The sequence below is a fragment of the Dasypus novemcinctus genome, chromosome 7 (assembly GCF_030445035.2).
Source record: "Dasypus novemcinctus isolate mDasNov1 chromosome 7, mDasNov1.1.hap2, whole genome shotgun sequence".
Classification (NCBI taxonomy): Eukaryota; Metazoa; Chordata; class Mammalia; order Cingulata; family Dasypodidae; genus Dasypus; species Dasypus novemcinctus.
In genome coordinates this window covers 55,845,367-55,871,364 of record NC_080679.1, presented here as the reverse complement: position 1 = coordinate 55,871,364, position 25,998 = coordinate 55,845,367, and the positions used below count along the sequence as shown (strand labels likewise).

The 25,998-nt window shown below is 39.0% G+C and overlaps 1 protein-coding gene and 1 long non-coding RNA gene across 3 annotated transcripts in view; one reads left to right on the top strand and one right to left on the bottom strand.

The window, feature by feature from the left end:
- LOC131279171 (uncharacterized) overlaps positions 1 to 22,018 on the bottom strand; it is a 30,627-nt gene extending 8,609 nt beyond the window's left edge. Inside the window, exon 1 of the long non-coding RNA XR_009186528.2 lies at positions 21,669 to 22,018. This is a non-coding gene — a long non-coding RNA (uncharacterized lncRNA). The remainder of the gene's footprint in view (positions 1 to 21,668) is intronic.
- NAB1 (NGFI-A binding protein 1) overlaps positions 21,340 to 25,998 on the top strand; it is a 48,258-nt gene continuing 43,599 nt past the window's right edge. The window contains exon 1 of one of the 2 annotated variants that reach the window (XM_023587125.3): positions 21,340 to 21,660. The gene's annotated coding sequence lies outside the window, so the exon portion shown is untranslated. The remainder of the gene's footprint in view (positions 21,661 to 25,998) is intronic. The other variant, XM_004452562.4, reaches the window with a different exon arrangement.

Sequence of the window (25,998 nt, the reverse complement as noted above, 5' to 3'; positions counted from 1 at the left end):
GGGGAAACGGACTTTGGCCCAGTGGTTAGGGCGTCCGTCTACCATATAGGAGGTCCGCGGTTCAAACCCCGGGCCTCCTTGACCCGTGTGGAGCTGGCCATGCGCAGTGCTGATGCGCGCAAGGAGTGCCTTGCCACGCAAGGGTGTCCCCCGCGTGGGGGAGCCCCACGCGCAAGGAGTGCGCCTGTGAGGAAAGCCGCCCAGCGTGAAAAGAGAGAGCAGCCTGCCCAGGAATGGCGCCGCCCGCACTTCCCGTGCCGCTGACAACAACAGAAGCGGACAAAGAAACAAGATGCAGCAAATAGACACCAAGAACAGACAACCAGGGGAGGGGGGGAAATTAAATAAATAAATAAATCTTTAAAAAAATAAAAAATAAAAAATAAAAGCCAACAGATTTCTGGTACTTTGCATCAGCATCCCTTTGGCTGACTAATACAGAATTTGGTACTAGGAGAATGAGGTCGTGCTTATGCAATTATCAAAAATGCTGGAATGGTTTTATAAATGGGTAAAGGGTATTTGGAGGAATTGTGAGATGCTTGATAGAAAAGGCCTAGATTGATTTGAAGGAATATAGACACTAAGACTTTTGAGAAGGTCCTAGAAGGAAATAATTGTGATATGCTTGATAGAAATGGCCTAGAGTGCTTTAAAGAGATTTTTGGGGGAAACGGACTTTGGCCCAGTGGTTAGGGCATCCGTCTACCATATGGGAGGTCCGCGGTTCAAGCCCCGGGCCTCCTTGACCTGTGTGGAGCTGGCCCATGCGCAGTGCTGATGCGCACAAAGAGTGCCCCCTACACAGGGGTGTCCCCCGTGTAGGGGAGCCCCACACGCAAGGAGTGCGCCCGTAAGGAGAGCCGCCCAGCGCGAAGGAGGGAGCAGCCTGCCGAGGAATGGCGCCGCCCACACTTCCCGTGCTGCTGACGACAACAGAAGCGGACAAAGAAACAAGACGCAGCAAAAAGACACAGAAAACAGACCCCAGGGGGAGGGGAGGGGAAGTAAATAAATAAAAATAAATCTTTAAAAAAAAAAAGAGATTTTTGGTAGGAATATGGGCACTAAAGAGACTTTTTATGAGGTCTTAGAAGTAAATGATGAAACTATTATTGGAAACTGGAGGAAAGGTAATCTTTTAAAGTTGCAGAGAACTTAGCAAGATTAACTCATAATGTTTTATGGAAGGCAGAATTAGAAAATGACTAGCCTGGACATTTAGCTAAAGAATTTTCCAAAGCAAACTTGAAGAATGTGGCTTGGCTTCTCCTTGCAGCTTATAGTAAAATGCTCAACAAAAAAGATGAGCTGAGGACGGAATTGTTGGGCACAAAGAAACCAGGAACAGATTCCAGAAATTCTAAGCCTCTGGAAATAAAGCCCCCAAACAATACTGCCCCATTTGAGGAATTAACTAACCTTGGAACTTGTAAGTCAGAAGTGAAAATGCAGTTATCTAGGAAAGACTTGTGGAAAGTTTTACTGTCTGATGGTTTGGAACCCTGCTTCCTGCATGCTAAATCAACAAGCTTTTTGAGAGAGCTCTATGAACAAAACAACTGTCAGTCTGAACTAAAAGGGACACACAGGGGAGAGATGGAAGGGAACACAGCTTTAAGAGGAAAACAATTGAAGAGTTTGAGCAGGATTGGAATTAATTCTTCTTGGAATTATTGGTAGAATTCACCTGTGAAGCCATATGGTCTTGGGCTTTTATTGTTGGGAGGTTTTTGATGACTGATTCAATCTCTTCACTTCTAACTGGCCTATTGAGGCCTATTTCTTCTAGAGTCATTGTAGGTTGTATGTGTTTCTAGGAATCTGTCCATTTCATCTAGGTTGTCTAGTTTGTTGGCACAGAGTTGTTTTTCATAGTGTCCTCTAAGGATTCTTTTTATTTCTGTATGGTCAGTAGTAATGTCCCCTCTCATTTCTGATTTTACTTATTTGCATCTTCTCTCTCTTTTTCTTTGTTGGTCTAGCTAAGAGTTTGTCAATTTCATTGATTTTTTCAAAGAACCAAATTTTGGTTTTGTTAATGCTCTCTCTTATTTACTTTTCTCAATTTCACTTATTTCTGCCATAATCTTTGTTATTTCTCTCCTTCTGTTTGTTTTGTGTTTAGATTGGTGTTCTTTTTCTAGGTCCTCCAGGTGTGTGGTTTGGCCTTTGAGTTTTAGCTGTTTCTTCATTTTTAATGTAAGCATTCAGGGCTATGAATGTCCCTCTCTGCACTGCCTTCACTGAAGCCCATAAGATTTGATATGTTGTGTTTTCATTTTCATTTGTCTCAAGATACTTACTTATTTTCCTTGCAATTTCTTCTTTGAACCACTGACTTTGTAAGAGTGTATTGTTTAACTTCCACATATTTGTGACTTTTTCATTCTCCACCTGTTATTGATTTCAGTTTCATTCCATTATGGTCAGAGCAAGTGCTTTGCACAATTTCAATCTTTTAGAATTTATTGAGATTTCTTTTGTTACCCATCATGTGGTCTATCCTGGAGAATGATCCATGTGCCCTTGAGAAGAATGTATAGCCTACTTTTTGGGGGGGTATAATGTTCTGTAAATGTCTGTTAGGTCATTTATCATATTATTCAAGTTCTCTGTTTCCTTATTGATCTTCTGTCTAGATGTTCTATTGATGAGAGTGGTATATTGATGTTTCCAACCATTATTGCAATGGTGTCTATTTCTCCCTTCAGTTTTGCCAGTATTTACCTCATGTATTTGGGGGCACTGTGATTAGACACACAAATACTTAGGGCTGTTATTTCTTCTTGGTGAATTTTCCCTTGTATTAATACATAGTGTCCTTCTTTGTCTCTTAAACAGCTTTTGACCTAAAGTCTATTTTGTCCAATATTAGTATAGCTATTACAGTTCTTTTTTTGGTTACTATTTGCTTGCTGTTTTAGTTTGCTAAAATCTGCTAGGAGCAATATACCAGAAATGAGTTGGCTTTTATAATGGGAACTTTATTAGGTTACAAGCTTACAGGTCGGATGCTGTGAAAGTGTCCAAATCAAGGCATCATCATAGATAGTGTCTCATCTAAGGTCAGCTACTAGTGATCTTGGACTCCTTATTCCACAAAAAGCTTCATGGAATATCTTTTTCCATCCTTTCACTTTCAAACTCTTTGTGTCTAAGGCAGGTTTCTTATGAACAACACACAGATGGATCAGGTTTTAAAAAAAATTCCTTAAAAATCCATTCTGCCAATCTGTGTCTTTTGACTGGGGAATTTCATCCATTAGTATTCAGTGTTATTATTATAAAGGCAGTAGTAACTTCAGTCACTTTTTTGTCCTTTGGTTTTCATATGTCATATTTTTTGCCTTTCTTTTCCTTTATTACAACCTCCTTTTCTGTATAGTTTAGATTTTGTTATGTATCTGACTGATCCCTTTCTCATTTCTCTTTATTTTAAAAAAATACTTTTCTTGTGATTACCCTGGGGTTTACATTACACAACCTATATCTATAACCCACTAATTTGAAAAATACCAACTTAACTTCAGTAGCATACATGTTCTCTGCTCCTATATCCCTCTGTTTCCCCTCTCTAAATTGTTTTTGTCCTACTTTATCACTTTCTATTTTGCATGCCCATTATCAGGAAATATACCTTATTCTTGTTCAAATGTACTCTGACTCTTACAGGAATTAAAGACTAGAGTTGTAAGTTAAGGATACAGTACTATTGGGTTTTGCATTTGCCTTTTTAGTCACCTTTATTTTTTAATTTTTTTACATTTTAACTGATACATATTTGCACATCAGTACACATGCATTTTCATTTTTCTTCTACTTTACTAAAACATCAAATAAGTCAAACCCAAATCTTATCATGAAAGGGTTGACCTGCACTGTAATATTTAGCATACACTAGAAAAAGATTAATATATCCATTATTTTTGTTAACAGTTCTTAGCAAATCAGTTTTTAATTAGTTAATCTAACATTACAGATGCCATTCCAACTATTAATGCATTAGAGAACAGCATATTTCTTCAAAATTCACTTAAATTTGGCCTTTAAATTTAAAAATGAAAGTATTTAGTTTTTTTTACAGTACATCTCCCATTTTTCACTTTTAACTTTAATTTTACATTTTTTTCCTGGTATTTATATAAACAACAGTCAGACTTGAGTTCAAAATACTTTCAGCTATACATTTTCTTGTCAATATCACTTAAAACATGTAAAGTTATCCTCACATATTTTTCCCCCAAAAATGGACAAGACTCAAAAGTTACTAGTAAATCAAAACTGAACTGAGGCAAATAGATTCCATTCTACTTCTGGAAGTTGGTTAATTTTTCTGGTTACAATATTTAAAGTTGTTAAGTTTTCCTTGATAGTATTATCTGGTTCTTGATTTTCCACCTTGAACCTTAGGCTCCACTTCTCTCTGCCAGTGCTGCCTAGCCCTCGGAGCCCCCAGGCCTCACAGCAACCTCTGGCCCCGCACCCAGGAGCAGCCATCTTGGCTGACACGTGACCCGGTCTAGTCACCTTTATTGAAGATCTTCATTTCTTCACACTACTCCAAGCCACTCTCTCCTGTCTTTTCCTTTCATCCTGCAGAAATCCCTTTAGTAATTCTTGAAGAGCAAGTCTTTTGTTGACAAATTTTCTCAGTTTTGGTTTATCTGTGAATATTTTAAACTCTCCCTCATTTTTGAAGAATTTTGGACTGGCAGTTTTTCTCTTTCAGTGCCTTAAATATACCATACACTGCTTTTTTGCCTCCATGGTTTCTAATGAGAAATTGGCACTTCATCTTATTGAGGATCCCTTGTATGTGATGATCACTTTTCTCTTGCAGTTTTCAGAATTCTCTCTTTATATTTGGTATATGACATCCTGATTAGTATATGTCTAGGAGTAGGTCTATTAGGATTTATTTTGTTTGGAGTATGTTGGACTTCTTGGACATTTATAGTTATGTCTTTTATAAGAGTTTCAACCATTATTTCCTCAACTATTCCTTCTGCCCCTTTTTCCTTCTCTTTTCCTTCTGAGACATCCATAACATGTATGTCTGTGTGCTTTGTGTCATCACTCAAATCCCTGAGACACTGATTAATTTTAAAAATTATTTTCTTTATCATAATGTTTTTCTGACTGTATGATTTCAATTGTCCTATCTTCTAGTTTGCTGATTCTTCTGCCTGGTCAAATCTACTGCTGTATGCCTCTAGTGTATTTTTAATCTCTTCTGTTGTACTTGTCATCCCCATAGTTTGTTATGTTTCTTTTTATACTTTCAAATTCTTCCTTAGGTTCACACACATGTGAAATAGGCACTCAACCACTGAGCTATATCCACTCCCCACATTGTCTTCTTAATACAGTTTGTCTCTTTTTGCATATCTTTCTTCATCTCCTTGAACTGATTTAGGAGATTTGTTTGAACTTCTTTGATTATTTGTTCCCAATTCTGTATCTCCTCTGAAGTTTTAATTTGTTCCCTTGACTGAGCCATATCTTCCTGTTTCTTAGTACAGCTTGTAAATTTTTGCTGACGTCTGAGCCTCTGATTATCTTGATGAGTTACCTCTGAAGGTCAGTTTCTCCCTCTTGTGTAGGGTATTATTTGTTAATTGGCCTTATGTTAAGACTCTTTGACACTTGGTCCAACTTATTATAATATTTAGACTAGCCCATGTATAACTGTTCAGATTTTCTCACCTCTTTCTTCATCTGATTCTTACCCTGGATATGTGCTACAATTTTTAAGATTGCAATTTTTATGCAATTATTTCACCTACAGGTGAAATGATTTCACCTCTCTTCCATCTCTGGGGATCCTGAGCTGTTCTGTTTGTTTTTGTGCAGAATTTTCTCCCCAGCTCCTATGATTTATTTAAATTCTTTCCCTAACTCAGTGCCCCCTTTTTCTTAGACTTTTCAGTTACCTTCCTGTCTTACAGAAGTTCAGTTTAACACCCCACCTCCTTTTTTCCCTGTGGGCTTTTCTGACTTCAGTTTCTTCCCTATTAGGGTATCCCATCCCAAGGAACCAGGTGGGGTCAATCCAGAAAGGTGGGTCACTCCAGAAAAGCCAGTCTTGTATTTAGATGGTCAAGCCAACAGAAACTGGTTTTAGTAAGTTGTACCTCTTTCCAGCAGTTCTGCTGTAGCCTTCCTCTGACTCTTTCTCCCCTCCCCCTGCCCCTGTGCTTTCCCCAGGAATCCTTTTGTATAAAGCACGATATAGAGGCTTGTGTTCAAGCCCTGGGTCTCTGTTTGACTTGGAGCTCTGTGCCTGGATATGTGTGGGGTTCTAACTTGCTGCTGTGAGTGGCTCTATAGTCTACATCTGCAGCAGAAGGACCTGGGCTGCTCTGCCTCTGCATAACTCCCAAGCTGTGCTGGAATGAGTGAGGAGGAAGAGTACAGACTGTAGGGTCTGGATGGAAATTTCCTATTTGCTCTTATAGCTTATTCCTCTTTTTCTTGGATTCAGTGCTTTTGGAGTCCTTCTCCAGTCTCTATTGTCATCCAAGTTCTAAGCAAGTGGGATTTATCATTATATTAGCTGATTCTTTTGAGGGAAGACTTTTCCAGGGGATATCTTACATCACCATGTTGAGGACATCCTAGACCCACTTTTTTATATATATATATATATATATTTAAGATTTATTTTTATTTCTCTCCCCTTCCCCCCCATTGTCTGCTCTCTGTGTCCATTCGCTGTGTGTTCTTCTGTGCCCACCTGCATTCTTGTCAGGTGGCACTGGGAAACTGTTACTTTTTTGTTGCATCATCTTGCTGCATCAGCTTTCTGTGTGTGCGGCACGACTCCTGGGTGGGCTGCACTTTTTCACATGGGGCAGTTCTCCTTGTGGGGTACACTCTTTGCGTATGGTGCACCCCTGTGCGTGGGACACCCCTGTGTGACACAGCACTCCTTGCACATGGCAGCACTGTGCATGGGCCAGCTTACCACACAGGTCAGGAGTCCCTGGGTACCAAACATTGGACCTCCTATATGGTAGGTAGACACTCTATCAGTTGAGCCACAGCCACTTTCCTATCCTCAACCCACTTTTGACAGAGCAAACTAGTCAAGTTGCTGCTCTCTGAACACTTCATGCTTCTTTCTCTGACCATGATACTTCATGAAACACTTTTCTGTCTGTCTTCACCAATTGAAATCTACTTCTTCCAAGATCCAGATCAAAGGTCACCTCCATTTTGAAAGCACTAGGATCTCATTATCTGGTAGAAGCTCCACCTAATCTGATCTTCCCTATTTATACATTTCTTAAGGCACTTACATGATGCCATTGCATTGCACTTATTTATTATTATTATTAATATTTTATTCCCTCCCCCCATCCCGTGGCTTGCTTGCTGTCTGTTCTGTGTGTCCATTTGCTGCGTGCTCTTCTGTGTTTTCGCTTGTCTCCCTTTCTTTTGTTGCATCACCTTGCTGAGTCGGGTCTCTGTGGCACTAGTGGGCCAGCGGCACTCCTCGCAGCATGCGGGCGAGTCTTCCTTCACAAGAAGGCCCCAGCACTTGAACCCAGGGTCTTCCCTATGGTAGAAAGGAGGCCAACTGATTGAGCCACAGCTGCTTCCCTGTATTGTACTTATTTTTAACACTAGTGTCGACTCCTTGACTAAATTGCAAGCTACTTTAGAGTAAGAATCATTTTAACTATCTTTCAAACCTCTATGTCAAGTGGTACAATGCCTTCCTTGCAAATGGTATGTACTCAGCAAACATATTGAAAAATATATGAATGCATCAGCAACAGAAAGATGAGAAAAAATTCAGTTAACCCAGTCAAATTCTTTGTAATTATCAAAATCAAAATTATAAGAAAGAGCACATATTACAGGCAAGCTACCAAGCATTTACTCTTTCAAACTTTTCTTAAATTCCTTTTGAAAATGTTCAGATGTGCAACTATTATAAAGAATTATATAAAGAACACCCATACACCAACCAATCATATTAAGAAATAAAACATTACCAATATAATTACAGCCCTTTGAGCCCTACCCCCAAACACATCTCTTTACTTCTCCACCATAGTTAGCCAAATCCTGAACTTAAATTTGAGCTTTACCATTACCAAGCATTTATTTATATTCTAACTATATTACACATGTATGTATAATGTATGTTTGCTAAATTATTTAAGAATATTCAATTCTGCTATAGAAAATAAGAGAAACAATAGAGAGCAAAATGAAATAAAAATAGAAGCAAATAGCTTGTAAGAGAGGCAAAATTGTAAAACATGTTAAACAAGAATTAACAAATTAGTAACCTGTGAGATATTAGACATTTGTGTAATGAACAAAATTAGAAAAGGTTGGAAAAAACAAGAGACATCTAATAGCCATGATACAGTAAGTATACATGAGGCACTGAATCATCAAATATTCATGATGTACTGAAGATACATGAAACATATAAGGCATTCGCTACTCACAAGATATTAATTTGGTTATCCATTGGCTCCTCACATCCTCTGAACAAAAAATGAAAATAAAATCCATAGCTGCTCATGAGGCTAACTGGCAAGCTATACTACCAGAGCAAGTGTGTGTTTGTTCCCCAGGGACCTTCTGCATATTGGATCACTTTGCTCAAATGTCAAATCTGGTGCCTACAAGCATACATCACTAGGGAAAAAGGCTGTTGTGGCAGAGAGAGACACAGGACCCAAGATTCAGTTAGTGTGGTCCATCTATCCTGCCTATACCATATCTTAACTGTGTTAACTTTATCCCATCTTTCACCTTGCTTCTTGCTGTGTGTTTTAAATTGATTCAATAAACCATGTGATTTAAACATCTTGTTTTGGTCTGTGAGTCTTTCTGTTCTCTAATCTCTTGGAGAGTTTGCCTGGTAGTGTATTTAGAGGCTACCACTATAGCAAGATAATATCCCACACAACAGTATTTATCTCTAAATGATACATAGTATTTACAAGTCTTTAACCTGGATATAAATAGTATCATATTGTACATATTCATTTGCAACTTGCTTTTGCTATTCAACATCATATTTGTGAGAGTCTTCCATGGGAGATGGGAAGCATTATTTCATTATATTCACAGCCAAAATCATTGTATGGATATATCGTAATTTATTCATGAATTTTCCTCTTGATCTAATGTAGGTTGTTTCCAATTTTTTCCTGTTGCAATCAATGCTGTTGTGGATATTCTTGTACATATTTCCTTTGTGCACATATGTGAGAGGTTTTTTTTTTGAGAATATACCTAGAAATGCAATTTCTGGATCAAAGAGCATGCCCATGTTTAATTTGACTAAATACTGCCAAACTGTTCTCCAAAGTACTTGTACCAATTTATTCTCTCACCAGAAGTTTATGAGTTCCCATATTCTTAACCATAGATGACACTTTGTGTTGTCAGATGCTAACATTTTTGCTGATCTGATGATTGTATGCACTCTGCTCTCAAAGAAGTAATGACTGTGGCAATTTAAAAATCTTATGGCATTTTCTCAGTAGTTCAATTATGCATGAAATGTCTGTGCAAACTTTGTGTCAGATTTTTGGACCTTCCCATTTTCTGTTTAAAGCCAAGTAAAGTTTCCCTTCCCTTTTTCCAACTGCAAGTACCAAGGAAAAATAACTTCACAACAAAATTTGTCATATTTCCCCCTAGGGACTAAGGTTTGGAAGAATATCACAGTGGATGCTTCATGTCACAAATATATCCCTCTGATTATAAAGGGGCCCAAGAAAAAGAATTTAGCTTCATCCATGCAAATCAGTCATCACTAAGCACATGCCATTAATGATGGTGGGTCAGTAGCAGAATGAACATTACTCATCGGTTGAAAAGGCACACATTTAAAAAGTTCTAGAAAGATACTCCCTGCCCCAGAAAATCTACTTTTAGGACCTGTTTCATGCCTTAAATTTGACTATTATAAAACTAATATATATGGGTAAAATTTTTTTCTTATTTATTTAACCTCCAAAAGAAAATACATCTCAAAAAATACATTTAGTACTTATAAGTCATTAACACCTTATTTGTCACATCTTTTTCAACAGTATAAGGGAATGAGACACAAGAGCCTCAAGTGCATATAAGGTTTAAGATGGAGGGCCATCCTTAACTTCTTCGTCTCCCTTTACCTGCACGTTTGGATAGGCAAGTCTGTATTCTTCACATCTTGCTTAAACCCTTTGGCTGGTTCCTCAATACCTTTAGCAGTGTTTTCAAAGTGTGGTCTAGGGGTCTCTTCTAGCTTCAGATTCCCTAAACTTATTGTTTAAAACACAGATTCCTAAGGTCCACCCAGACCTATTCAATCAGAATATCTTGGGGTGAGATCCAAAAGTCTGTATTATCAAAGAATTATTCAATTTGATTTATTCAAAAAAAAATTTTTTTACAATTGTGTAGTGTAACACATCAAGAAAAGTATGGAGAACATAAATATGCAGTTGAATAAATTACAAAGTGAACCTTGCCAGAACTTCAGAAGCTCCACTGTGCCCTTCCGTAATTGTCACTACTGTTCTGATATCTGGCACTCCCAGCTTGATTCTTGCACTCTGAAGAAGAGAACTACAGCTACAGGACAAAACCTATACCCTTCGGTATGTCATAAGGCCCCTGCATTAGTTGGTTTCTGCAACCTCAGCTTCTGCCTCTACCATCTTCACATTTCATTCTCATGTCATTTTGAACTATTTATGTTTCATTTTACAAATTATTTCCCTAATTCGCTGTTCATGCCTCATGCATTTAACTGCCTCTGTGCTTCTGTAGTTGCTGTGGAGTGCCCCTCCCAACTGAGCCTTCCTATTAAATTCATCCTCCAAGACTTGTCCCATTGTCACTCTCACCCCTCTGCCCATCCAAAGCAGAACTCTCACTTTCTATTATGTGACTAAGAACATTTTATACTATATTAACTATTTGTTTGCATGTTTATTCTCCTTTGTAGATAAGGAATTAGATTCTAGGGCATAGTTTTTTTCTTTTAATTCTCTTGAGCATATGGACCTAATGTGCACCCCCCAGTAGATGCTTATTTTGAACAAATGAGTAGTCACCAGGTGTAAACATCTTTGGGAAAGTAGCACACTACAACAGTAACACCTCTGGGTATATCTGGAACAGGTCACGCTCTTCCTTGTTAGGAAACAAACTCAGACATCAGGAGAGCACTACATACCTGAGAAGGCAGTAAAAGCGAGTAAAGCAAGTGGGATGAAAGACAGAAGGGGAGGGAATGAGAATGGGGAAGTGGCGAGCTGGAGTGATGTTGCCTAGAGCTCCATGGGAGCACTATGGAGGAAGGAACCATCAGAGAGCTCTAGGCAGCACTGGGAGTACCTCAGCCTGGGGCCTCTCTTCAGAGAGGACTCCTAGGTGTCGGACCACTGCACCGTGTGAAAAATCTAAACTGTTCTAACTTCTTTACAACATCTTTCCCTACTTCTTTGCTCGAAAAATGCCTCCTTACAAGTAAAGAACCTATTTCTTGACCTTAGTGTACAAGGAAGGTGGAGGGCTCAGTTCTTTGAGACTTCTACCCATCCGCAGTATGTGTGAGTAGGAGTAGAGGGCAACAGTGAGATACACAGAGGGGCCTTGTGTAACTGCCCTGGTGCCTGGAGGATCTGGATCCTAAGCATCTGGGCAGTCTGCCAAAGGAACCTTCACAGCAGCGTAAATAGTCCTTGCACAAATGAACGTTCACTGCTAGGCTAACGGAGAAGTTGGAAGAGCAGGAATGAGAAGACTGGCTCAAAATTTATTTATGCCAGAAAAGCTACTGTAAAACAAAACTAAAATCTGTCAAAAAGTAGTCTATATATTCAGAACACTTCCATTTTGAGAGTCTGAAAGAAGGTCATGGTTTGATCCCTGGTAAGGGGTGGGGAATAGGAGTGGTTTTGGGTTTGGAGATGAGCAAGACCAGTATGGAGCTGGCAGTCTTAGGAGATGGTTGTATGTGTGAAATGAAGGAAGAGCTAAGCCCTGCAAGTTGCATTCTTGGAGAGAGTGGGCTCCTCTGTCCTTCCCTAAGGAACCACAGAGGCCTGTGAAAGGGTTTCAAGCTACATTGGCCTGGCAAGGCATCTGGTAGGACCACTTTTCTGCAGCAAACAGGGGCAGCAAGAAACAATGGCATGTTTTGCCTGCATAACTCCTGGGGCTGCATACATGCACTCCCTGGAGTGAGGGAACCTTCAGAGGAAGATATCACACTTCTCGCTGAAGCATGTTTGAATGCTTACTCTGCAAAATAAGAGTATGATTATATTTGAAACATTGGATTAGAGAAGTTCAAGCTAGATATATATATACATATATATATACACACACACACATATGTATATGTGGAGGTTTGAGACTGCATCATGTTCTTAAAGCACTTTAATCTAAAACGTGTGTGTCAACTTATTGTAAGTAGGGTCTTTTGATTAGGTTACTTCAGTTGGAGTATGACCCAGGGTGGGTCTTAATTCTCTTTCTGGAGTCCTTTATAAACAGGATGAGAAAGAGAGTGAGAAGGCCACTGAAGCCAAAAGTTGAAAGCAAGGAGACTAGGAAGAGAAGGGACCAGCAGTGCTACCATGTACCTTGCCATGTGGCAGAGGAGTCCAGGATCACTGGAAGTCATTCCTTTGGGAGAAAGCATTGCCTGATGATGCCTTGATTTGGATATTTTTCTCAGCCTTGAAACTGTAAACTTTCAACCTAATAAATCCCCATTGTAAAAGCCAACCCATTTCTGGTATATTGCATGTTGTCAACCTAGCTGACAAAAACAGCGTATAGTATATATTTATATGTGTGTGTGTATGATACATGGGAGACATTCAAAACATGTAGTTATTCAGTGTTCAATACACATTTATTAGGTAAATTTTTTATTTTTGTTGCCCTCTTCAATCAACTGGATGAATATAGTACACTTTTGTTTTCATCTTCATTTCACTGCAAGCTAATTTAGAAGCAGTCTTTTTGTAAAAAATAAAATTTTTCTGATTTTCAAAGTATTAGGTGTATATTGTTGAAATTTTCAAAAATTTTAAAAAAACATACAAAGTAAAATAAAAATCATCCATCATACCATTACCCAGAGATAATTACTGCTAACATTTGGTAAATTTCCTTCCATATTTAGGTTGATAGATTATAATATTGTATTGTTCTGTTCTATTCTTACTTATAATATTATTTTATATGCATTTCCAATACTCTTAAATATTAATTGAATACATTCCCATCATATAGATGCAATGTAACTTATTTAACCAATTCAATATTTAGGATTTTTTTTTCAAGTTCATAAATAATACTGTGATAAATATCTTCTTAAATGTTTGTAACTTAGGATAATAGCCTAGGATTCTTGAATCTGTTGGATCAAATTGTATGAACACTTTGAAACTCTTGTTCAATTTGCCAAAATGCCCTCCTAAAGGCTGTACCTTATACAAGCAATTTTTTATAAAAACCCCTAATCTTACCAACACCAGGATTATTCAAAACAACTTAATCTAAGGAATGTATGTTATAGTTGGATAAAACCACACTCTGTAAGTATGAGAGATTGTATATATTAGAAATGAAAACATGCAGCAATTGATAGTAAAAGAAATCAAGGCTCAAAATTTTTTAACCACCCTATTTTATTATCAATCCTGGGCAAGCTGATGAGTCACAAATATATCAGTAAGCAAAACAGTATCATTCAAACTGTAAAGATGAACCTCTAAAATTATATGTGAACAGAACTACATTTAGCTTACTTTTATTTCAATTGTTTTAAATATCTTATTGTACAATACATGCATTGTGCATTGTCCTTTCAAAGTGTCTGCTCCTAGAAGGCAATTAGTTTTGAGCAATTTGTTGTGACAACCCAACTCAAGAATATTCACTCAATTTCTCTGTAGCAGTTGGGTGATAAGGCAATTGAGAATTATATCTGAACCAGTATGGTGAAAGCAATTGGTGTGATGGGGTGTTTTTTGAACCTATTTTGTTCTTCTTTCCCATTCCACCACTACCTCTTTCAATCTAACTACAAGATAGTATACAGACTCTCTTCAGGTGTGTTAGTTGATAAGTGTTCTATTTGTGCAAATGGCAGATGGACCATTGTCGTTTGTCCCCTCCTCCTGCAGATCTGCTTCAACTACTCCAGTCCCATCATCCCCATGTGTTTCACATCAAAAGCACGGTTTTGTGTCTAGCTTAGAGGGATTATGTGAAGATAGCCTCTTTTGCTGTCTCTTCTTTTTATTTTTTTGCTTCAGGGGGAAAAAACGTACTTTTTCTTTGGTTTTCACTTCTTCCAGAATACTTATGCTCACTTTAATCAGCTTCTCACAAGTACACAGACATCTTCTTTGATCTTCCTCTTTCCCCACCTTTTCCCAAGTCTTACCCATTCCCTTCAAGAAAGGCGTTCTCTCTCTACATGCTCTCTTCTTATTTTCTTGCTTCTTTTATGAGTTAGAGAAAGCCCCACATCTTGATTGACAGGAGAGGTCCACACCTTTGTCAAGGAACAAACAAAACGCTCCATCCACCCTTTTGTGGAGTTCATAAAAGCGGTACTCCAGCTAGTAGGTTCTTTGCCTGCAGTCTGTGTAGACTTAGGAAAAGGGATAAGCTCAGAAGAGCTAGAAGAGTGAGCACACATTTGGCGATCTCAGGACAGTGGGTGGAGAATGGCAAAGCCAAACATGGGATTATGAGAAACAAGAAAGCCAAGAGCCAGGTGGGCAAATTGAAAGATGGTCTGGCTTATCCCCAGAGACAGTGAGCAGAACGTTTTTTTAAAAAATCTACTCTACATTCTTGCTTGTGTAAGCCAACAAGTAGTAATGGCTGGGAAGGAGCTGACAGTAACCTTGAGACCTGAAACAATGTTGCAGAAGAGTTAACTTTACAAACCGAGCACAGTGGATATCAGAGCAAAAGAAAGGGGTGCGGAGACCAAGAGAAAGAGTAGCTGAGTTGTACCCACTGTTTCCAAAGAGTGAGGGTAGAGTAGGAAGAAAAACAAGGCTTTAATCCTTAAAAAACGTCCGGAAATTCTCTTTTGGAATCTTTTAAAAAATTTCCATTTACATTTCCTTCTCCCTCAAAAACAAACTTTAAAAATAAAACCAAATTGCTCTTGATTCAATTGAATGTTTGCTTGTATTTAGTCCCTAATATTATTTTAGTATTTTTCTGCTCTCTATATTAGCAAGGTAGAGTATGTTTCCTTATCTGTAGAAGTCAATTGGATTAGATGACTTCTAAAGTCCTATCTAGTACCCCCAAAGTCTCTAATTCTATATTTTAACTTGCATTTTATAAGCATTACTAATCTATCCTGGGTATATAAACATCTTTTCTTTTTTTTTTTTTCTTTCAATAGAGGTTGCAATCCAAGCTCAAAAGAACCAATTCATAAACTATTGGAAACTAACCTAGTTGTATGTTGGGAAGTTTCTGCAAAGTATTTGAGTGTAATTTCCTTCATTACAAAGGAGGTTTACTTAGATGAACCTTATAATCTTTTACACTTTAAAGACTTTATAGTATCTTGTAATGAAATGCAATGCATGAAGATTTCTTGCTGCTTCTTTTTTAAGAAGAGAAGGTATTTTAAAAGTTATGGATCTTGAAATTATCAGTTATATATTCCTATTGATTTACCTTTAAGGTACTTGTTCATAATCTTCAAACCTTTATACATTTAAAACCTCTACTTAATCCTTTTTAAAAGAAATATGGTTTACTTGCACACAAAATTGATTAGTTTTGAGCAATTGTTAATGGTCTTAAAGTCATTTTTGTGGGTGTGATACTAATGGTGAGAATTTGAATTGGTCCCTCTTGTTATAGTATTGAAATTAAGTCTACTTAATTTATCAAGTCATGTTCGTCCTGATTTTATACTCTTGTGTCTATCAATAAATATTGTGATACTTGAAAAAGAAAAAAATAAAATAATCCCAATCTAAAATTTGACTGCAACATACTTCTAAAATTTTAAACTTCATACTGAAAAATAAGAGAAATTTTAATTATATTTCTGGCAATATGAATAGTGCATGGCTCAGTTAATTGTAGGGGCCATCACCACACAGAGTGGAAGATTCTTTAAGTACAGAATTGTTCTGAGGCAACAACAGGAAAATGTGAGGGTAGAATTATATTGTATCCTGGGCTTGTAGATCATAAGCTCTAATGGTATTCTTTCTCTTTTTAAATCAAACATGCTTTCTTTTATGTTGAATCACTGAAGCATTTTAAAGAGATCTTTCTGAAAGTTATATATTAAGCTCTTCCAGTGAGATTTCACTCAATTGTGAGACTCACTACCAATTGTGAAGGGAAATGTTTTTGAAAATGCCACAATATATAATTTAAGTGAACTTATCATGGAAGTACTTACATAGAAGTGCTTACAATATATTTAGGAAGATGAAACATAAAGCAACTAAAGAAATTAAGATGAGTAAATAACCATGAGCCTTCTTTCCATGTGGCCAAAGAGATAAGGAAAATGGGAGTTACGGAAAGTAGAAGTCATTGAGGGATGTACTGTTAGAAATCTTCACAGAAGGTGCAACTGGGGGGTGTGGGGGTCAGCAAGCTTCCCAGAGGGTGCAAGTGGATCTTTAAGAATAGGAGAAGTACATGGGCCAGTGTTTCTGAAATCTCTGGCACTGATTTGGCATCTTGGGGCTGTTGGTGTAATTGTAAGAACTTCTTGGTCTCATAGCCTAGCTCTCGTGTGTGACCTTGTACAGGTTATTTCAGTATGCCAAATCTGGGTTCTCTCACCTCTACAACATGCCACACAGAGCTGTTGTTAGGATCAAAGGAAGTAGTATCTATAAAGTGCTATGACATAAAATAGGTACTCAGTATATGCTAGCTGTTATTCTTATCTTCTTGTGCCACTAAAATATAATTCACTTAATAGCTTTCTTTTAAATGTTTGATTTTTTACTGAAATTAGTCTATTTATATCTTGATATTATTCTAAATGGACAATGAATCTCATTTGCCTCAAAAGAAGAGAACGATAAAAATACAAGGAAAACAGTACTATTAAATCCTAGCTATCTACTAAGAATTGCCAAAAGGGTTGACCTGAAGTCTCTTTAAAAAAAATGATAGAATCCACTAAGTGTTAGAGGGGCTAGAGACGAATTGGCACCAAATGATTTCCTTCTTCAGAGGGTCTGAAAGAGAACTGAAAAGGGAATAACTTGCTCAGTATGAGATTGACTGCTATTTAATGCCACTGTCCATTTTCCATCTCAAACCATCTCAGCATGCTGCCCATGCTTTGGGAGGGCCATTAGAAGATAAAGGGAAAGAGAAAACCATTATTTACTATTGAGAAGTCTTTAGTGTGTTATGTATACTGATGGTGTATTTTCAGTGGTGCATATTATGTTCTATTTTGTATCAATTTCAACTCTCATTCAGAAGTCGAAAAGTATTCTTTATTTCTAGTTTTTAAACTCAAAAGGGGAAATCTGGTTTTCTAATGACCATAAACCAGATTTGGCTGTGTACTGTGATGCACTCCACATAATTGGTATAGAGTTATAAAATAAGCTTATCCCAAATCTATCCCCATCAGGTAAAAACAAAAAACTGAGTCAGCAAAGTGGAAGAAAAGATAACTCTGTATCAACCTTATTTTTCTAGATAAGAACTTAAGCTTGGGATGATATTTTGTAAGTGGGATGTTCCTAAAAGTAAGCTGAAATTAATAATGGATGAGAACATTCCTCAGGCCACTTTCCAAAAGGTGTCAAATTCAGAATTTGATGTGCTGATTAACCCTTTGCAATTTATTAAAAAAGAAACTGGTGCCTGAAAATCTAATATGAATTTTAGTAACATTTCAAAATTACTTTGCAATTTACACAATGCTTTTAGTGTCTCATTTTCTTAATATTTGATTGGAATTGTTATTTATTTCAGAAGCAGCTATTGCCAATTTTAGATCCGTCTATGAGGAAATATACTTCATAGTAAGTACACATATCAAACACAAAACTCTGATCATCAGTTCATATTTTCCATTTCATTCAGTTATTGAACAATTATCTATTAAGTGACTAGTACATGTCAGCCACGGTCCTAAGCACTGAAGATGCAGGAGTGAATAAAAGACCAAAACAGATAAAAATGTCTACCCTCTTGGAAATTATATTCCAATGTCCTTTTATACTCTTATTGAAATACAATGTGAAACGAGATCTTTCCATTTTTAAAACTTTTATTTTATTGTGATTTGTGTTCAAAGGGGTGTTATGAAAAGAGTATCATTATTTTAGTTAGTCTTTAGTAATAAGCAGTTTGCATACTGTGCTCATCTTTTAGAGTATATGAAATAAATAATAAAAAGAAACAAACCATTTTCCTTTGCGGTTATACTTCCTTTAGTTCTTATTTTCACACTTTGGTTTTTACAAAAAACTATTTCAGGGAATCAAGACTTACTCGTCTTTGTTTCCTAAGCACCCCACTCCAAACTTGGCACTTAATTGTTGCTCAACAAAATGTACCAATAAATTAATGACTTGAAGATATAAGTATATTTATAGTAAAATAAAATTGGGAGAAACTAAAACTCTTGCGTGGATGCTTAACAAAAGATTTCCAAAGTGTAATTATTTGTGTCCCCACATTTTTCTCTTCACCTATATGAGATTGCTTCCAAGAAAACTCTGAAACCCTGAAACTGATCTCTACCGGAGGGCCTACATAGAATAATCAGGTACCTTGTTACCTTCATCCCTTTGCTTTCTCTTAACAACCCCAGGGCCTGGCTCAGGGAGAAGGCTATGTGTTTATTTTGGAAGAGGGGTAGGCTGTGTTTAGGGATGTCATGGGTGATGAAAAATGGTAAGGCAGTAAATAAAAATCAGTGTTGGAGTGGGTACAGCTCAAAGGTCGAGCACCCAGCATGCACGAGGTAATCCCCCTAATCCCCCCCATCCACCCTCCCTCCCCCAAATCAATGCTTTTTTGATTGAGTTGTCTCAGATACTGGTAAATGCTTTGATTTTCTTTCTGAGCAACCATGCCAACTACAGTGGTGTCATATGAACATATACAATCAGATGCCTAAAAGTCTAATATTTTATCTTTCCTGCTTCCCATCACCTCCCCCAGCATCGTAGGGCATTTAAGGCAAAGCAAAGTTGAGCCAAAAATGCCATTCTTAATTTGGGTAGAATATACCATCTAAATGTGCCCAGAAAACAAACCAGGAGAAATTTCAGTGTTTAAAGAGTTAGAAGAAAAAGTACCTGCCCTAACACATTTTCTTTTCAGCATCATACTTAGTGCTGGTGAGACTATACAAGCTGGAGAAAAGGATTTAATGTCCTGTATTCCAACCCTAGAAAGAATTCCATTGGAAGGTGCAATTGCCAAGGTTAAGACCACTCATTTCCTGATTCATGAATCATTGATTGTATATCTTCATGGAAGAAAGTTATTTTTCTTTCCAGTTCAGAACCAACAATGTTTGTAAAACATCAGGACTCAGAGAGGAATGAGAAGAGTAAAATTTTGCAGATTTCATTGCCTGAAAATTCTTAACCTGTGATTTTCCCATCCAGCCAAGAAACTGCCAAAGCAGACTTTATTTTACTGTAATAGTGGACTACAAACCAAGTTAACTGTCTCTTCTTTTAGAAGACCAGGGTCCACAGTTGCAAAATCATGACAATTAGAGAGGCTAAGGGAAACTTCCAGGAGTGATTTCTTTAGTTGAAGAAGAATGTGATCAAGTAAGCATGCTTATTCATTTGAAGTATCAACTCAACTAACACTGGAGAAAGAGGGTTAATTTTAGTTATATATACTCCATTGTGGCAGTACTCATTCCTACAACATATTTCTGCAAAAAGAAAAAAAAAAGGCTTGGTGCTTTAATAAGATCATTTTCTTTCAATGTTTTCACCTTCCCATTCACTGCTGCAAGAGAAAGATGTGATATGAAGAATTCCCCATCTCAAAGAACGCCTTGTATAACCTCAGCAAAGTAGGCACACTCTTGGAGGCAAGCCAGGATGTGGGAATGGCCTTCTATATAGCTGGATTTTTATATGTATGTTAAAATGGGATTCTATTTGTATTCGCAGTTTTATATTCACTAAAGCCTACCGTCCTTCAAGAACAGAATACTAAAATTCGGAGAATTCGTTTATTCTCCCATTTTTGAAAATAAATGAACGATTCTAAAACAGATTTCTAAATTTTTGGCAATAGTTTAAGTACATTTTTGGAGGTGTTTTAATACTTCATTTGATTAGAAAAGTTTATGCAAACCGAACTAAAAAATTCTATAGCGTGCCTTGGTAATCTCTATTTGACACACCCCAGTGCTGTACTAGAGTCACTGGATTTCTTCACCATGGAAATAGGAAATATTAACCAGTAAAATAGGCAGGTTTTCAAAAGGGTTGAGAAGGTTGGAATGAAGTTACGAGGGAAGCGAGACAATTGTCAAAGCCGCCCTTGGGGTTTCTTGGCTCCCATACCCCGCACCCCCACACCAGCCGCGCCAAGGCGTGGTGGGCGGAGGGGGCAGGAGGGGCCAGGCAGAGATTCTCCCCAACCCTCGGTTCTTCCTCCAGCGCCGCGCACCTGCCGCCCCTCCCCAGCGCGGTCGGAACCAACTTCCCAGCTGGGCAGCTCGGCCCGCGGGGCTAGGGGCGCTTCTCACCCACCGGCCTCGCCCACCTCCTCGCGGAGCCCGCGGGGCGGGGGCGAGCCCTGCGCCCAGATTAGTGGGCTGGGAGCGCTATTTTAAGTCGGCCTCCCGGGGAATGTTGGATTTGGCGGGGTGTGCTCTTTGAAATACTATATTGAGAGCCTCACACATTAAAACAAAAATTGTATTGCAAACCCTCCCAGTTCTTTCGGCAGCTGGAGAGCAGGCCCGAGGCGGCGTCCCCTCCCACCCTCCGCCCCCGTTTCCCTTCTTCCCGCCCCCTCCCCCCGCAGGGATCGGGACGCTCAAGAGCCGCCCCCTCCCGGGCGCCCACTTGGTTCCTCCCAGCTGCCGAGCGAATGGGCCGCCCTCCAGATTCCGCGGAGGGGGCCGCGGGGAGAGGACGAGCCCCGGCCCTGGTGGCCGCCGCCCCCGCCCCCGCCCCCGCCCCGCAGCGGCCCACGCCGGGATCTGCGTCACCCGGCCGCGCGTGGGCGGGAGCTGGAGCGGCGAATGTAGCAAGAGCGGAATCTCCCAATGTGACAGCGCGGGGGGGTGGAGGCGGCGTAGGCGGGCGGGGGAGGGGGAGGGGTGCAGTGCGCGCGGGGAGGGGAGAGAGAAAGGAGGGCGCGGCGGGGGAGCCGCCGCCGCCGCCCGCCCGCGCGCCGCAGCCCGGAGGAGCCGCTGCCGCCGCCGCGGCCGAGTGAGCGCCGTCGGGGCGGGCGGGCTGGCGGGAAGAAGCGGCGGACCCGAGCCGGGGGAGAGCAGATCGCGCGCGCCTTCCACCTTCCCTTCCCCCCTCGATGGGAGCGGGGGCGTCCTGGCCGCCGCCTGAGGAGAGCCGGGGACCGCCACTTCGGAGTTGGGACTGAGCAGTCCACGGCGGAGAGCGCGCGACGACCGCTGCAGCCGCGGGCCGAGTACGTACCTAAGCGGACGTTTGCTACTCCCTGTGGGCCAAGTGCGGAGCGCGTTCGCGCTTGTGCGGCCGCGGGCGAACTTGGGGTGGTGGAATCGCCCCGCGCCGCAGACCCTCGGCGGCGGGCGGCGGGCGTCCTGGGGAGCCGGCCCTGCGCGGCCGCCGCCGGAAACTGGGCGGCAGCGGGCTCGTGAGGCGATTCCCTGAGAAATTCGGTGCGTAGGGGCCGCGGGAAGAGGGCAGCGCGGTAGCTGCCTTGCTTTGTGCACGTCTTCCTAACGGGGCTGGGGTCCTTGCGCAGCGCGGGAAGGAATCACGGTGTCGTGCGGGGTGCCATGGGGGTGCCATGGGGGTGCCATGGGGGTGCGATAGGGGGTGCGAGGTGGGTGCGGGTGCGCGCCGGGGCCCCAGAGTTTTGCAGCGACCTTCGCAGGGTCAGAGTCTTTTTGTTTATTTTATAAAAGTACTGCACCTAGTCTTAATTTTCTTCCTGGATATCCACCCCCTTCCAAGTGTAGTTTTCTTTTTAAAAGCGGGAGGAGAGTTTTGCTTGGAAGTGGCTTGCAGAAACTTGGCACCTAGGTGCCGGGAAGCGACTCTCATTGTGCTACGCCGAGTGTGGAATTTGCAAACACATGTGGGAAGTACAAAGTCTTGGTTGCGGATGCGTGTGGCCTTATTCATGCAAAGACATTTACTGTGCCATCAGATGTTTTGTGTTCTGCATCTCCAGGGTTCACAAGGTTTAAGATCTCAAACGATTTTCCCAGTAAGCCGAAATGTTGTAGGATCTGGGGAAAAAGGTAGTTGAGTTGTTTTACTGGTTCCACACACCCAAGTTTTGAAGCACTTGAATCTCACTCCTTGAGATTCGGGGGATGTGGAAAATTTTTGAGTGGTTGTCAATTTAAACTTTCACCCCAAAGAATCGATGTGAAGTAATCTGTCACTACCAATTGGTTTTCTAGTGACGTGTCTGCAAACTTAAGGAGTGCAAAGATCAGAAGTTGAGAGGCAAATTCGCAGGTCTTGTTTAAAAATATTTTGGCAGTCTTAAATAGATAATATTAGATCGCATAGAAACAGCCGAACCGAATTTAAAATGGATTAGTCACATAGGAAATGCCTAGTTATTTTGTTAGAAGAGTGTGCACACAGTGAACTCCCTGCTTAGATTTTCACTTATTAGAATTTTCCCCCTGTACAACATACTCAAGTATGACATATCATAATTTATGTGTGGGTTTTAGGGAGAAATATTGCAGAGAAGTTGATAGGAAGGATTTGCTTCCTCACTTTTGGGTGGAGGCTGCTTCTGTTCTAATCTTAAGTGCCAGTTAAAGTGGCTCTTAGCTTCAAGGGTATCCTTTTTTCCTCCATATTTATATAATTTGATATTGCTCTTGGGTTTAAAAGTTATTTTTCTCTTAAATATATTGACATGCAAATAAGGATTCTGTTGAGAATTTTTAAATGGCTGGTAAAATCAGCTTTTTTACCCTTGTTTGGATATTGGATATTGAAAAATTAGGTTTTGAAAGGAAATGATTTAAAGGAACCTTTGGAAAATTTTTTGCTTTAATTTTATCATTTTTACCACCTTGCACTAAAGTTAATAGTTCTTGTTAAATAGCTCTTGCTATCCTGGTATTAGTCAAATTTTGTTTTCCCTGGCTCTGTTATACGTGATGGCATTAGTAATAATAATAAAAGCATTTAAGCATTGTGAATTTAAATTTTATTTCATTCTGCTGCCAGTTGTTGATGTAATTCAAATGACAAATTCTTAGGAATTTTACCTCTGATACAAGGAAATTTAGTGAGCTTATATGGCTAATAAATATTTTGATATGTCTAATAATGTACAGTCTTATCTCTCAATTATTACTAAAATTGAATAATCTCAGCTAAATTAATTTAAAATTTTCCTTTTTTGTGACTAGTGCCCTTAGGAAAGCTGATAGATATTCATTCTCCTTGATGTTAAAGCATTACATATTTCCTTTTAGTCTCACTATAGCTATGAACATAGTGGTTTGTTAAGGATTTGTGGGTTTTGCACAGTGAATCCTTTGAAAGAAGAAATTACATATATGTACAAAGGAAGCGGAGACCGTTCAAGAATTTGTTGCATGGACTTTAAATATTAAAAGGAAAAGATGGTTGGATGGATATAGATATGTGTCAGGTTTTTGTATTTGTTAACCTACATTCTGTCTGAAGACTTAGGCCTCATCTACGGTTCTAAGCCTGTAGTTGCTTTTGTTGATGCTATCCTTGTGCATATAGAAATGAAAGTGCTGAAAAAGATTTACCTTTAAATGTAAAGCTGTATTTTGGACACTATATTACCATGATATATTTTGTATTATTTCGTAGAATTGACCATGTTTAGTATGTTTTGAACATTTTAAGGCCCTGCTAATGTGTAATCAACCTGTCAATGTATATTTCATTGTGGAGTTTATTAAATATATTACAGAATAAATGGTACCCACTCAATCATCATATAAGGTTGCTAGCCCCTTTGCTTAGGATTTATTTTTATCTTTCCTGCTTCTTTCATTTTTTTTGAGTAGTAGAGTGAAGAATAGTAGTTATATTAAATGCACATTTTCTTTCAGATCTGACAAATTCAGTAACACATACAATAGTAGAATATACTCTTAAATTTAGTAATGGAACAGATAAAGTTGAGAAGTTGGTGTTGGAAAAATAATCCTTATCTTGACAGAATTCTCATAGTTAAAACACACCATTAAACTTCCCAGTAATTTCTCATTACTCAGGGCATTGTATTGGGGTGGCAGGGGGTGCATGCTTATTTGCATGATATCTTAATGTAGTAATGACTTTTAAGGGAAATTTCTTAAGAAAAAAGATAAAATTTATGCCCATTACATGCATACTAAGTACTGGGGGGTGAGGGAGGGGCAGTTAATGTTTGTTGAATGATTTGACTATTGGTTAGTTGAAAATTTTCCAACCATATTATATGAAATGCTAGTAATTACCTATTGGTATTTTAACTAGGGTAATACATATTTATTGCTTAGTAGCAAAACAGATGTGATTTATGTTTTCTAATTTTGATAACTAAATTTAAATTTATACATTTTTAAAATATATTCATTGAAATTTTAAGGGGTTTCTAAGAAAACTTTGTCCAGTTTTTAATTCAGAAAAGAATCAATAACGGAAAAAAACATTTTAGTTTCCAAAATTACCATTAATTCGTAGAATGTGTATGTTCAATTCATAACTGTGATGGTAATAATATCTCAAAGGGCCTTGAAATAAAATACCTTACTGAACACTTACTATTAAATGTGTAGGTAAATCATTTGGTTCTTGAAACACATATAACAACAGTTAATAAGCCAGCCTTTGCATTCTTGAGTAACTCATGCTATTACTGAACTTCATTAAATAATTTTAGCTTAAAGTGAGAATTCATTTCCTATGTTTAAGGCTTATGTTTCCCTAAGCCAAGTTCCGTCGTTTCAGTTCCAACCTACTGTGTACCCATTGCATCCTTCTTCCCAGATGCCTATACCTTTATGCTACACTCTCAAAACTTGGCTGTACTGCAGTGGCTTTAGATGTAGTTTTTGCCCTCAGATTTCCTATTTCCTTTCTCCCCATTTCCCACCTCAGTCTTTCATTCTCTTAGCATTCAACAGATCTCATCTAGATGTTAAGAGGAAAGCAATCTTGGTGGAACTAATTCACCTTAATCTGTAAATGACTCATGGGCTCTTAACCCTCCCTGTTTGCTGCGTCTTTTATAGATCTATAAGAGGCTGCTGATAATCTTAAAGTAAAAATTTCAGGCTATGTTGGGGGAAGGCATTTATAGTTTTCTGCATAAATAGGTCTTACTGGGATTTTTTGCGCTTGGATTCTCACCTCTTTTTGGAGTATACACCGTCTAAAAGAACTATAGATTTTATTGCTAATCTATAGGAACAGAGGAAAAAACTACCTAGGATACCTCATTATTGAACTTGAACTCATAAAATACTGGTGTTGGGGCTCAACTAACCTATGATGTATATTATAACACTAACCACATGTAGCTCCTGTATTTGGCAGAATATTCTTTTATCTTTTGGGAAAATAGCCACCATGTTATGGGAGTCCATGATGTAGCCTTTCTACGAAAGAGCAGGTATTGAGGATGCGGGGACAAGAAGAGTTGTGGGTAAAGTGGCCAGATCAGCTGTTACTAGACTGATAATTCACGAGGACACTAGTTTATCACAGAGGGTGTCTCTCTTGGAATAAGAAAGGAGGCTGCTTATCAGCCTTTGACTGTAACATTAGGTTTCATTCAACA